Source organism: Squalius cephalus (assembly GCF_949319135.1).
Source record: "Squalius cephalus genome assembly, chromosome: 11".
Taxonomy (NCBI): domain Eukaryota; kingdom Metazoa; phylum Chordata; class Actinopteri; order Cypriniformes; family Leuciscidae; genus Squalius; species Squalius cephalus.
Genome location: NC_137132.1, coordinates 26,532,048 through 26,547,179, shown reverse-complemented (window position 1 = coordinate 26,547,179; position 15,132 = coordinate 26,532,048). Strand labels below are relative to the sequence as shown.

The 15,132-nt window shown below is 40.0% G+C and overlaps 2 protein-coding genes across 2 annotated transcripts in view; both read right to left on the bottom strand.

Annotated features, from left to right (window-relative positions):
• The window catches only part of LOC307167336 (uncharacterized protein), a 79,240-nt gene extending 72,973 nt beyond the window's left edge, over positions 1-6,267 (bottom strand). The window contains exon 1 of the mRNA XM_079886353.1: positions 6,027-6,267. The gene's annotated coding sequence lies outside the window, so the exon portion shown is untranslated. The remainder of the gene's footprint in view (positions 1-6,026) is intronic.
• LOC307167355 (sialic acid-binding Ig-like lectin 14) overlaps positions 2,605-15,132 on the bottom strand; it is a 340,868-nt gene continuing 328,340 nt past the window's right edge. Inside the window, exon 9 of the transcript XR_013822760.1 lies at positions 2,605-2,763. The gene's annotated coding sequence lies outside the window, so the exon portion shown is untranslated. The remainder of the gene's footprint in view (positions 2,764-15,132) is intronic.

Genomic DNA, 15,132 nt, shown 5'->3' with positions numbered 1-15,132 from the left:
AACAGATAAAATACAACCAAGTATAATGTTTTATCAATGAAATTGAACATTTGAATAATAATAATCACAATTTACAAAAGTAACTTTTTTACAAAAGACCAAAAGCATCTTCTGCTTCTCTGAAGCCCACATAATGTCCTAATGGAGATGGGTATGAATTTCTAATGGCACTGACAACACAAGCTGGAAGATCCCTCCTGCTTCGTCTTCCTAATCTCTCTCCTTTCAGCATCCATTCAAGAACCAGCCTGTATGCCACAAGACTGTATTGACTGTAAAATCAAAGAAATGTGTGCAGTGAATATTTAATATATATAGTTGTAGTACATGTAGTCAAACTAAACGGCATACTTACTCTACTGTTAGGGTGCCACCAGGTCCTTGTGGCCTCGGACGGCGTCTCCAGTTTAATCGGGGCAAATTGAAAAACACCTCCAAAACGCTGTTGCTCAGTAACGGTGGAAAACTATTGTGTTCAGTAATGCAGCGAGACGGGGCACAGTTTCACCGGCTGACTCACTGATTGTTTCCAGTGGTGGAGTTGATATGGTCCAGTCAGGGCTCCAGACTAACTTTTCCACTGGTTGCACTGGTGCTACCAACTTTCTCAGTTGGTCGCACCAGCACATGATTTGGTCGCACCAAATTATTTTTTTTTACAACATGGAATTAATCAATGCATGCTGATGAATAGTTGTCCTAATCTGCGTACCCTAGTTTTGCACTGATGTAAAAAGACTGACAGTGACACAGGACCTCATGTTGGCAAAATGTTTTAATCTTTTAAATGAAAACCATTAAAAATAACTATCAAAAAAACACCACGTATGTTTTTTTAATGTTTGATTGTATTTTATTTAGTACTGTCAATCGATTAAAACAATTAACTAGCCTATTCGCGATTAATCACACTTAACATTAAAGTTTTTTATATATTTTTATATTGTAATAATTTCACATTTAAACCTCCAAATTAATGTAGAAACAACAAAGTATATTTTAAATATTTGATCTATTAGGTAGGAAATATACATAATACGTAATTTTCTCTGACTTTTTTCTTTGATTTGATTTTTTTACATGAATGTCACAGAAGCAGGTTTATTAGGCTGCTGTCGCTTTAAGATCTGATGCATACAGTGCGGATCTGAATCTGACAAGCATCCGATGTTGTCACAACTCTGCATTCATTTAACACTTTTTAACTAATTTAATACTGTGCTTATGAGGATACTCTACAAAGTGAACATTTTGGCATACTTTTGTGTTTTTGTCCGTTCAAGCGTGAAACAAAACTCAATGCGGCTGTGCGCTGTCTGAAGCGGCATTCTGTGCACATGAGTCCTGTGTCTGTGTGTGTCTGTGTCTGTGTGTGTGTGTATCACACAGAGAGGAGAAATACAGACAGCGCGCCGCCAGTACAGATTTAAGTTCTTATTTTTGCGTTTTATCGCGCTTGAATTGTTTATTAGCACTTGAAAGAATGATAGCGTGATAAAATACTATAGAGCAGCCAATGGATGAAAGAAAAAATCTGATGCTGCATTAATTGCATTATATATTTTTAACGCGTTTAACTGAACAAATGAATCGCATGCGTTAACGTGTTCATTTTGAGAGCCCTAATTTTTGTATAATCAAACAAACATAATATGTATTTGTTATATTCCTTTGCTCACTTGGTTCTTCCATGTCCACACCTGTGCTCTCGTCATCAGTTGTGTCTAAAGGGGGTCGCACACCAGACACGCAGCGCCACGTCTTTAAAATTCGAACACATTATTCTCTATGAGTGTACACACACCGGCGGCGCCATTCGGCGTCTGTCCGCGGCGCCCAGATATGGCTCAGGACCTTGATCAAAATCCTGCCGCGCCACAGAGCGCCATTTACATAGTTTTACATTAAATGTACATTTATTTGTCTCTAATCGTCATTACTGACTTCACCCTGTGCTGCAATATACATTTAGTTTTACATTCATTCATTCACAGAAATCAGCTGCTTGAATGAAAATTGCTGATGTTATCGGATTTTCAGGTGATATTCTCAATTCATTCAGTTATGGACGCTCTGAGGTAAAGTGAATTCAGACTGCAGACTCAGCAGCGATTGTATTTAATTGTACAGTACAATCATAACATAGTACAGGCATTATCTTAATTTCATAATGTCCTTAAACATAACAATATTGCTGGCCATAAACTGAAAAAGTGCGCGTCCTGTGTGCGATACCACGAGTTGTCCTAGACTTGGCGCGGCGCTGCGCGGCCAGTGTGCGACCCCCTTGAGGCTGTTGCTGGCTCGTTGGCTGCGTTTCACTAACACAGTCTCACCCCAAAACGTCATGTACTGACGGGTCTTGACCATACGGCAACATACGACGAAAAGGGTACCCCTAAAACGTCCATATGAGACGAAGACATAAGCGCACCAGCAGCGCCTCCTAGCGGTACCCTAACGCATACCTAAACCTACCCATAACCCGAATAGTCACATATGGACGTTTTAGGGGTACCCTTTTCGTCGTATGTTGCCGTATGGTCAAGACCCGTCAGTACAATGCGCGTGACGGGTACGTTCGTTAATAAATAAACTGCAAGTGTCTTGCGGAAGAACATTGTAGCCGGAGCTACTTCTCTCCGTTAGCCGACCCCGGGATAAAATAGTCAGTAGTCACCGTAGTGATTCAGGATGAGTCAAAAACACAGTTTGGAAAATGGATTCATGATGTACTCGTTCATTTTGAACATAAGTTACGGACTGCAGCAGCTGCTGATACAACGGCGTTCTGTTGCACATGCGTGAATTTAACTGAGTAGTACATGACCATGCACTCGCACAAATGTGACCACATAAAATTTTAACTCGCACATTCTCAAAAAATGGTCGCAGTCTGGAACCCTGGGTCCAGTCATGGCAGCATTGATTTTCTTGATTCGTTGGCAATGGTTGGCATTTACCACATGTGCACCACCATGTCTCGTTCGATCTTTGTCTGCCCGATGTTTGAATGTTGAAATTTTTTTTTAACGAAACTTTTGTATTAGTCTTGGCACGTTCTCTTTGTAAACAACGGGGCGGTACTTCCGCCTACGTCCAGCGTGACCTTTCCAACGTGATTACGTAATGACTGGCGCATCGCAGACCAGCACAAGACGAACAATTGTGGTTAAAAAGTATAATTTCTTTTTCTTTTTTTTTTTTGAAAATTACCTATCGTTTCGCTAGTTAAGACCCTATTCCTCAGCTTCCTATTCCTTCCTTGCCATTTAAGTCCATTGTGTGGAGAAAAATCCTGAAATGTTTTCCTCAAAAAAAAAAAAATATTTTCCACTGAAGAAAGAAAGACATGAACATCTTGGATGGCATTGGGGTGAGTAAATTGTCAGGAAATTTTCATTTTGAGGTGAACTAATCTTTTAAGACAACACTTTTAGTGTGACTGTTCAAATTAGTCTAATTTAGCAATGACATTATCTTGAAATGATCCTTTCAATGTCATTACCTTGGCTTGGTGTTGCTTGCACCATACTCTAGTGTTTTACAGATAAAATTAGCATTTAGCAGACATCTACAATTCTGTTAAAGGGGGGGTGAAATGCTCATTTTCACTCAATCTCCTGTTAATCTTGAGTACCTATAGAGTAGTATTGCATCCTTCATATCTCCAAAAAGTCTTTAGTTTTATTATATTTATAAAAGAAAGATAGGCTGTGCCGAGTCTTTCCGGAAAAAAACAAGCGGCTGGGGGCGGGCCGTGTGGGCGGTGTGCTAAAACTGTGTGGTAACGCGCCGAGCTAACAACACACAGAGACAATAGAAGCAGTTTTACTCACCGTCCGGTTCCAACGCACGACCGCGAACCTTTATCATTGTGACTGCTCGATCCTTAAGCATTAGACGATCTGCAAATCCGTCGATCTGGGCTTTGTTTATAAAACAAGCATCGTCGAAATGCAGGGAACAAACAGTCTTGCACAACCTCCGTTGATGCTCTGAAAAAACAAACTCCATCCACTGGTCCCTTAACGCTGGGTTCTTTGGGAATCTGTGCAGGGTTGTCTTGCCCTGGCAACCAAAAACCCACTTCTTTGGTGACACTGACTTCCCTAAAGCCGAGCATAGCGCTTTGATGGGCGTACTGCTTTCGCTCTCTCGCTCTGGTCTACGAGTGCGCGCGCGCCCGCGGTTTTCCGGCAGAAGTGCCCTTAGGACCCGTATAAGGAAATTCCGTTACATCTGACGTCACACATGCCCATACTCGAAAAAAACTTTCCGAAACTTGTGACAAACCGGAAGGAGCATTTTTGGAACAGAAATACTCCTTCAAACGTACAATTTAATTTTTGAAACTTTGTCCATGTTTAGCATGAGAATCCAACTCTTTAACAGTGTAAAAAACTCAGTATGCATGAAATAGCATTTCACCCCCCCTTTAATATTTAACACACTATGCTAAAACTGAGATATTATAGATATTAGTCTTTAGGATCAGCAGAACATATTTTTCTATGTCAAGTGTTTTCGATAACAATTTTTCATGTATGAAAACAGTGGGCTATAGCTTATACAATTTTAGATGTGGTTCCATAATTTGAGCCCTGAACATTTGTTTCAAGAGTGCAAAAGTCCTAGTTTTTATTTATTTTATTTTTATTTTTTTTAACTTGTGTTGTAGATTATGAGCAGAAACCAGGCTCTAAAAGAAAGCTTAGAGTATTTGCAATGACACAAGCAAGATGATGCCCTAACAGACTGAAGAGGCAGTGTGGATACCATTAAAATCTAACGCTAACTGACTTACTAAATCAAAAAGAGGAACAGAAAAATGTAAATAATGCAGTTTTATATTTATTCCAATCATATCTTAATTTCTATAAGCCACCACCCACAACTACACTAATAAGCATTCATTTATAACCACAAGCTGGTGAAACAGGAGTAAAATATTTCCATCTCTAATAAAAAAAAAAAAAAAAAGAACACTGTTTGTGGCTTATGAACATGTTTGATTCCCTTATCCCTTCATTTGATCTTGTCATGTGCTTCCCAAGTCTCATGTGCTATGTTGTCATGGTTCATTGTATTAATTGTTCACATGTGTGTGTAGCACCCTCTTCCCTCTCAGAAATTACATACCTGAGCTCTTAGGGCGGGTACTCCGGTTCGAACTTTGCAGTCTCTGGACTAATTATAAGGGAACTCTCTTTAGTTTAGTTACCTATGATCACGCGCGTGAACTCGGCAATCGACTACTTTGGACTTCAACCTAAAACAGGATGTAAATACAGGTATTTGCGCTGGCTTAAATAACATCATTTTTATCCATTTCTTTCACATCTACTGCAGTCAGATTCACTCGTGTTCACTCTGAAGGAATCACTCACATGACCTGTGCACTTGTAATGACACATCAAGGATGTTAAGAGGCTAAAAGCAGGTTTAAATATTGCCCCATTGAAGTCAACAGGGTGCAAATTTTAAAAAGAGGATAACACGGTGTAGGCAACACCGATTTTTGTCATTGTTCTCTGTATTGACAGCACTCCAAATTGACAAAAAAATGAGCTCAATGTTAAAATTGACCGGAGTTCTCCTTTAACACCCTTTAGCACAATACACTATTTCCTCTGTTTAGCTATAACCATAACTTTTTTCTTTAATGTACTTTTCAAAATTGTATGACAACCCACAGATGAATATGTTTTTTTTTTCAACCAATAATAAATCAAAGGCCTTTCAATACGGTTTTAACACATTTGTAAATGCACCATAAAATCTACATGTATATGCACTGCCCTTCACAGAAAAGGAATAACAATAAATCGAACCCCTCTTAGGAAAATTCTACAGCAGTTTTAAATTGACCGATAAACACATTAACTCACGTGGGCCCACAAACACAATCACGCTCACCCCTCCTTGCAGGCCTGTACCGTTGCTCGTGTGCATTGTGGCCACAAAAATGAAAAGATAATTGGCCGCTTCACTCCGAAGAGCCAAATAAACATTAAATGGGATACCTTAACTCCTTAGTGAAGAGTTCTCCCGAGTTAGGAAACTTGAATCACTCAGTTTGTCCCTGATATGCAGCAGGGCTCTCAAGTGTCACGCATTTCGGTCTTTTGTCACGCACTCCCGCCACACATTATATTTCTCACGCGGAAAAACTATGTATAATATATTTAATATGCTGCCGCGCCGCTCTCACTATAGAACCTGCAGGAATCAAGCGCGTCTCCCCTGGAATTCTTAGTCGAGCCTGCCACTATCAGGCAATCAAAAAAAAGAAAGGGGCTACACAATAGCCAATCAGAAAATAGCACTATTGTATCTGGGTAAGGTTTAACGCAACAAACAATGAAAAAAAAAGGATATCCTGGAATTGTTCCCTTGATTCTGCTACAGCGTCGTCTTCCGAAGTTTCGTTCACAGAGAAAACCACTCCCGAGCTCCGAGCATCACTTTGAGCACAGAGTAAGTCATGATCTCCTGTTTTAATGTTACAACACAAATTCACAACTTGTTTGACACAAACAGTGACAATTTGACTGCTGTTAGAGAATGTTTCCCAGATTTAGCATCAGTTTTTCATGAGTGTTTGTAACGTAGCCAACAGTTTTACAGCCTGTTCACTGACAACACCTGCTCAGAACAAGTAGTCTAGGCCTAGTAATTTTCGTTATCACACGATGACTGACATATCGTCACATTAAACATCTCTCTCTCCAAATAGACTTAATAATTTTATTAGCATTAAGTAAATTGCATAGTCGATGTTATAGGTCACTTTTAAAATCATGTCATATTTTATAATTATATCCTGGCCATGGATGTATTAATCATTGCATCTGTCTTTCAAAGATGTCAGGTAAAAAGCAATTAAGCATCCTCTCATTCGCCCTGAGAGGAAAGTCAACTAAAAAGGCCAGGTTAGAGGATGCTGGCCCAGAGAAGGGGGGCGAAAAGGGTAGGTCCATTAGAGGAGGAGACAGAGGAAGAGAAAGTGCAGGTGGAAGGCAACAAACACTTACAATAAACAACATAGTCATAATCTCTCTCTCTCTCTCTCTCACTCTCACTCTCACTCACTCACTCACTCACACACACGCACACACGCACATGCGGAAATTGAATAAATATTTTGTATTTGGGCAATTATTAATAACAACAAAAACACTAATAATAATATTATTAATGAAACACCCCCACTCCCGCGACCCGTCCAAAAAATACGCCCTGTGTAAAAATATGTCACTCTTGTCTGTCTTCAAAACTTCAGAGCCCTGTATGCGCGTCCTGGCCTCCTCGTGATCCCTCGTTGCCAGGGGAACCCTGAAGGGTTGCCAGATTGGGCCGTTTCCCGCTCAATTGGGCGGTTTCGCAATCTATTTTGCAGGCAAAAATGGGTTTGGGCGGGTGTATAAAAATTGGGCTGGTTTCGGATCAGTTCGGCGGGTTTTTGTAGCTGAAACACTAGCACTTCAGATCCTTCCTCCTGTGACCCTCTGTTCAGCAGGCAGCAGTCTCACTCACTCACTCACTCACTCACTCACTCACTCACTCACACATGATTATTTTATTTGGAATGACCAATACTGATTAAAACAACACAACATCCAAATATTCACAAAGAGCCTGTTATGTTTCACCTGACAATACAATCACTGCTAATAGTCACAACCACATGAATAAATGAATAAATAAACAAATAAATAAATAGGCTATGCATCTTAAGGATAGAGGTGAAATCGCCTTCTCCAAACATGCAGACTGCCTATGATTGCTGACACAGAACAGTATTTGGCTATTTGCTTAGAGGTCTTTTTACTCAGTTCAGCAATTTGCAAGCCTCTGACACATAGTCTGTGCACATGTCCTAAACTGCCAAAAATGAGGATGATCAGTTTTGTGCTGTAACCACACACTGCTAAAATATTTGTTAATGACTGGTTAACACACACACACACACACACACACACACACACACACACACACACACACACACACACACTACAGCTCTGGCTGACGTGCCCCCTAAACTCACAACAGACAATAGGCTTGTTTGAGATGCGTCTAGCCATGCCTGAAATGTATGCGAGAGTAGGCGGCTGCAGTGAGGGGAGGAGTGAAAAAAGTGCAGGCAAGACGGACAGTTCTCTCTTCTCGCAGTGAAGACACCTGTGAGATCAAAGATGGATATTGCGGGATTCACGCTCGTGCAGAGTGTTGCTAATAAACTGGATGAAATTTAAGTTCTGTTGCTTTTATATGAAAATAATTATAATGAACAAGACCATTTAATTACATACCAAAGACATGTTTATCAATCATTTTTACTCTAATTACAGACATGTTATATATATATATATATATATATATATATATATATTATAATATATATATATTTATATTTATATTTATAAATATGACAACAATCAAATAACCCATAGATCACACTGTCATAGAGTTTGGGAATACTAAAACATAATTTATACACATAAAAACATGAGATCAGAGTTTTAAAAGCAAACCGTTTAAAAGTGAACAATACATCACGGTTGTTAAAACCAATGAGCATTAAGCTGTATCGTCAGCAAGTCGTTTCCCATCATGCTTTTGATCAGTGCAGTCGGTGGAGAGCAACTGCGCTAGACTGCAGGATTTGACACGTCTGCCTTGCACTCGCGAGAGTTTTTTGACATATGTCAGAATGACATCAGAGAAAGGCGGACTGCACTGGACTGCACTAGGACACATTTCTAACCGGCATGCATCTCGCGCTGATCACCGGTGATCAGTTCTGCGCAGATTTTGCTCATCTCAAACAAGCCTACTCCCTTCCACCACCTTCAGCTCACGTCACGCACACCGGCACCGCCTGCCCCTCAAACACACTAGATCGCGGGGTTTTCAAACTTAGCTAGCTGACTAACACTGCCAATATGCCAAAGTGGGCAAAATATTTAAAAAAGTTACAGGAAAGAGATTAAGACTTAAAGTCATGGATTGCACCGGGTGCAGAAGAAGGAAAGGCACACTGCAAATACTTCACCGCTGATATCCGTGCTCATTTAAAAGATCTCAAAGATCATGCAGCCACCAAGAAGCAAGGCAAGGTGCCAGCCAACGGTCAGACCATTTACAGTTAGCAGAGTGGGTGAGTCCAGTAACCTTGACAGCAATGTCCAGAAACGACGAGAACTGCGGATAGCAACGCATGCCACACGGCCATTAATGTTGATGAACATATTCAAAATAAAATATTTTTTGTGTAGCCTAGAGTTGGCCCGCCAGGCATGAACAGTGTGCCTCTGCAAAGAGTTGAAACCCCTGTTCTATAATCAATGCGATTTTCATGTAATGCTATTCATGAATATGCATGTTTCATGTTGCTATTTGAAATAATTGAAATGTTAAAGTGAGTTATTTTCTATGTCCACTCAATGTTACTGAATACTTTTGTTCCAAGCGACTTTTATTGGCAATAAACAGACTCATTGATAGCCTAAGTTGATTGCATTATTTTCCGTAACATAAGCTTATAATTTAAAAGTAGAATAGTCTGACTGAGCTCAGTGTAGCCTACTTTTGCGTTCATTTGATTGAATATTGTTTCTGAAATCGGATAGGCTAAGTCGAAAAATGGGTCATTTTAAAGCTTGTTAATGATTTCAACGTGTTTTAAATGAGAAACAAGCCAAAACTATTTTGGGTGGTTTTTTGTGCATTCTCGCAGTTTTTGGCGAGGTTTTGGGCTGGAAAACCTTGCTGGCATCTGGCAACCCTCTCCGTGATTCAGAACGCTACCTGGATGTCCAATCGTGAAGCTCCTTATCACCATTATTCATGTTGATATTAAAAGTACACTTTAGTATTTAGATACTCTATTTTGTTTGTAGTTAGCACTAACTCGTCTGGAACTCACACAAGTATAGTGACAAACTGAAAAATAACTCAACTTTCCACTTACAGTCGGCGAACCTTGCGAAAACAAAATTCTGCTGAATAAACTATTTCAACACTTTTCGTTAGTCAAAGAAATAAAATCAACCAATCTTGGTCGGATTCTTTCACGCATACAGTGGTGCGCTTCAAACAGACACCTTCCGCCATTCGCCTCCTCTCTCCTTCTGCCCTTTTTTTTTCCAAATTCCAAGAACCAATCATACATCACATTACATATCAGGCGGGCTTAGTAAATTATACACCAATGAATAAAGGACAAACAATAACTTGTTTGTAAAACACACGTTTTGCACATGTAAATTACAACCAAACTCTACCACAGAACGATGCTCTTAAAGGGGTAGATACCCATATACACATTGTAAAGAAATATGAACTCAGTTCCCAAGAAACATTATTAGAAAGGGTCTTAAATACTCCCGTTTAACTTTGAGGGGAAAATCCCAGGGTTACATGTGTCTTGTTTAGTCATCGGTTTTTGTATATATACCCTCATGTTGTTACCATTGTCTTTTGTCTAGCTTATTCCTGTAACCTCTGTTGGTCATGGTCATGGTCATGGTCAGTTTATGTTCCTGGTTATGTTAATTGTTTAGTTTAAGTTTTTAATTTGTTTTGTTTAAATAAAAACTGCACTTGGGTTCTTCAAGCTTGTCTCCAATGGACTGTTACGATATTGAAGATTCTGCACAGCAGCGCTAAATATAGATGTCTTGAATGTGTCATTTAATGAGAAAACAAAAACAATTATTGATGCCTTAGAGGCTTTTCCCCTGAAATAAGACACACAATTTACTGTTCATAATACAAGTAAATACACACTAAACATATTCAATTGATTCTTTAGACATGAAACAAAACATTAAACTTTACCTGCTATTCATTTTGAAAATAACATGTCAAAAGTGAAATTAATTAAAGGTACAGAAAGCAACTTCTGAGAAACACTGTTGATATTCGAAATCAACCCAAACAAAAACACCAATCCCTTCATTGCTCCGCCCCCACAATTCATGAAAATGCAATGCAAGAGTGGATGTCTCTTTATCATAGCTGAAGCAAAGCAAAATAAAGCTTGAAAATTATAAAATGGTTAGTTCCAGTCCTTGATTCTGATTGGTCAATAGCTGTTTTTTGTTTGTTTTTTGCGATAAAGCACGACTATGACTGATTCAACCAACGGTCCTGCGTATCACTGCAACACCCTTCGCAACCATCCTTAGCAACAAAAACAATCAATATAGTTCCATGTATTAGGTATTGTATTGTACATGTATTTCAGCAAAATGAACTGTTACTATTATTTATGTAAAGTGCCCGTGCTGGCACTTTGTTGCTTCATTCGCCTTTAATTTGGCAAACACATACAGTATCTGCCTATGATTCACTAGTGTTGCAAAGAAAATGCTTACAGTTTTACTTAAATGAGACCTATTATGCTCATAAAAAAAATATATATATATATATATATATATAATATAATATAATATAATGCCATTGAAGATGCTTACCCAGAAAGCATGAGCTTTCCTGCGAAAGCTCAATGTCACAGTAGAGCTGGCTGTGGCAGAGTTTTTTTTTTTTTTTTTCAGGCATGTTGTGGTAACCACGGATGCCTCTGCCACCGGCTGGGGGGCCACGTACAACGGGCATGCAGCTTCAGGTCTGTGGACGGGGCCTCAACAGCATTGGCACATCAACTATCTTGAGTTGTTAGCAGTACACCTTGCTCTGGGCCTTTTCAAATGACGCTACTAAGCAAACATGTACTGGTCCATACGGACAGCACTGCGGCTGTTCCCCAGGAGGTCCAGCTGATTTGGAGGTGCTTCGGGACCGCACAGGTAGATCTGTTTCCTGCCCCGGACACGTCCCACTGTCAGTTGTTCTACTCCCTGACCAAGGGCACCTTCAGCCCTCAGAAATGCAAGTATTTTCTTCCCCCAGTGAGCCTTTTTGCTCAGACACTGTGCAAAGTCGGAGAGGACAAGGAGCAGGTCTTGCTAGTTGCGCCATATTGGCCCAACCGGACCTGATTCCCCAAACTAGTGCACCTCGCGACAGCCCCTCCCTGGCCCATTCCTCTGAGAGAGGACCTGCTCTCTCAGAGACGGGGCACCCTGTGGCACCTGCGTTCAGACCACTGGATACTCCATGACCCTGGACGGGACGCGGAGGTTCTAGGTGACCTACCCCAGGCGGTAGTTGACACCATCACTTCCGCTAGAGCCCCCTCTAAGAGGCGCCTCTATGCGTTGAAGTGGAACCTGTTCGTTAAGTGGTGGTGTTCTTCACTGCTCCCTGGATAGTGGATGCCATCGCCTTGGCTTACGAAGCCCAAGGTGTGCCTTTCCCACTTGGGTTAAGAGCCCACTCCGAATGTTGCTTCTTCTGACACGGTGCTTCTCTGACAGATATCTGTAGAGCTGTGGACTGGATGACACCTAACATGTTCGCTAGGTTTTATAGCCTACATGTTGAGCCAGTTTCTTCCTGTATGCTCGCTTCAACTAGCCAGTAACACCGAAGTCCACGCTCTAGTGTCGGCTTGCTGCGCCACTCCCCTCCACATGGAGCGGATATGTACGCTTTTTGCTCCAGTCGAGTTCCCCATTTGGCGAACTCTGTAGAGTTCCTCCGCACCCCTTTGACAGTCTGACGTTGCGGAGCGTCCGACGCCAGGCCTAGTACTCGTATGCTTGTGTAACTTGTGCTAGGCTGGGTTCCATATGTTGTGATCCCTGCAGCGATCCCATATGTGCATTCTTCCACGATCAGCTCACTGCGATTATTGCATGCCAATATACAGTGGCTCGTTTTAATACACTCGAAGTAGATTGGTCTCTCAAGGCGATCCCAATTTTGTTGTCCGTTCCCTCCTTCAGGGAATGAGGGTTACATACGCAACTGAGACGTTTTCTGTGCACACACCCAAAGCACATGCACAGAAAGTTGGATGTCAGACTGTGCATCCTGTTAAACCAAACAAAGCTGTCAAACAAAGTTCACATAAACACAGTCGGTTATGTCTGTGAACGTAAACGGCAAATAAAGAAATCATGTGTATATTAGATCTGTATATATTAGATCTGTATTTAATATTGTGTATTAAAGTGAAAGCAGTGTAATATACAGTAACTACTGCTATATATAGCCTACTGTTAATATGAATAAAACTAAAGAAAAGCAGAAAGTCACTCACTGCTCTTGATTGAAATAACGTTATTAGCTTTAATAAGAATACATTTCTTTCTTGAATGCTGCTGTTAAATCCTAACGAGGCGGACTGTGAATGTAAAAGTGAATTTTGCATAATAGGTCCCCTTTAAATGCACGGGCCAGTTTAATTATCCATTGAAATGAATGTCCCATGTCCCAAAGGGGTCCTATTATGCCCTTTTATGAAGTCTTGATTTTGTTTTTGGGCTGTACTAGAATATCCCTTCATGCTTGATTGTTTTCAAAAAACATTATTTTTCACATATTTTACATTATTACAGCACCTGTTTCCCCAGTCTGGCTAGAACACGTCATTTAGTTCCTGTTTCGATGAAGCCCCTCCTTCCGAAATACGAAATGTGCTGTGATTGGTTAGCTGACTGTGATTTTTTTTGCATAACTAAAGCATAACTAACATTTATTTTTCTTGCAGGATTAACAATTATATGCTTTTGAAACCTGAAATGTCCCCAGTCACTCAGTCAGTGTGTTTAGTGAATAATCTCCAAACATAACAAAAGAGGAATGATATCTAAATTTATAAACTCATGACTTTGAGTAACAAAGAAGTAAATCAAGAAACCAGAGTTTGCTTCTACCTCATAACAGAAGGGTTTGCTGAATTTTACATTTGAAGAATCAATCGTATTGTAAAATTATGTAATGAATCGTGTCACCTTTGCCATGCTCCTATTCTATAAAAACTGTTGTATTGTTTTTGCTGGTGGGATTCTCTCTGAAATTGGTCTGAGATCCTCCGGCCATGATTAAAGCATATTCTAAGGCATTGTCTGGAGTCCGTCTAATGTTGTGCAGCAGATTAGTGGAGCACTAGAGACCTTATTCCCAAGTGATAGTGTTCATATATGAAGGGGTCATGACGTTGACCGACTCAGCCGACATCGATTAGGAGACGCGCTAAAGGATAAATATTATTGAACGTCGATCAGGAGACGTTTAGGGACATCGATTAGGAGACGACCCAGCTAAACTTGAGTCAGGTGCATAGGGGAAAAATCTACCACACTTACCCAGTGTGTTGTGATTGGCACCACTTAGCATGTGTTCGTAAAATGTCACGCCCCTTCATAACCGTGAGCTCTACTCAGATGTTAATATTAAGGATGGTGTCAGTTACCAATTCCAGCCTGATTCAGACTTAACAATGTTAACAAACAAGAGGATGTTATGCACAGACTTTGCAAGCACGGATTTCACAGGACGTTTCAGAGTGGTATGTTTTTTTTTAAATTTATTTTATACATTTTAGATGCAACGTTATACACAATTTAATCATAATACTTGTCGGAAAACTATGGTAATACAAACAGTAATCTATCACAAACACAACTACAAAAGATAAGACATACTTATAGTTTGTGATCCACAAACAACAGATTGTCCTGACAAAGTGAGAACTGCTCCATTTCAGGATAAGTTTTTGTGCATTGCCTGCATTGTACTATCTTAGGTTTTGGAAACGGGGTGGACAAAACAGCGTCTCTTTGAAATAGCAACAACACTGTCTTCTCTAATGCAGCTCAACCAGGCCTTGCGCCTTTTTTAAGATTTAAAAACCTTTGTCACGTAAAAGACAGCTTTATTGACCCTATTGTAAAATTATAAATATATTGAAGTAACTTTCCACAACACAGGGGAATTATCAGTTCATGCATTCCCTGAAAAATTAACCCATGACTTTGGTGCTGCTATCACCATAATGTACTGTTTTACAGAACAAAAACATTTAGGCCTACAAAAACATTTAGTAGCATCAGACTTCAACAACTGCATGTTACACTGTTAAATTAAAATAAATTGTTGTCAAAATTCCTATCGATTTGATGCCCTTGACCTCTCGTTTAAAATGTAAAAACAGATATTAGTCTTTATAGGATCAGCAGAATATATATTTCTATGTTAAATAACATTTTTTCAGGT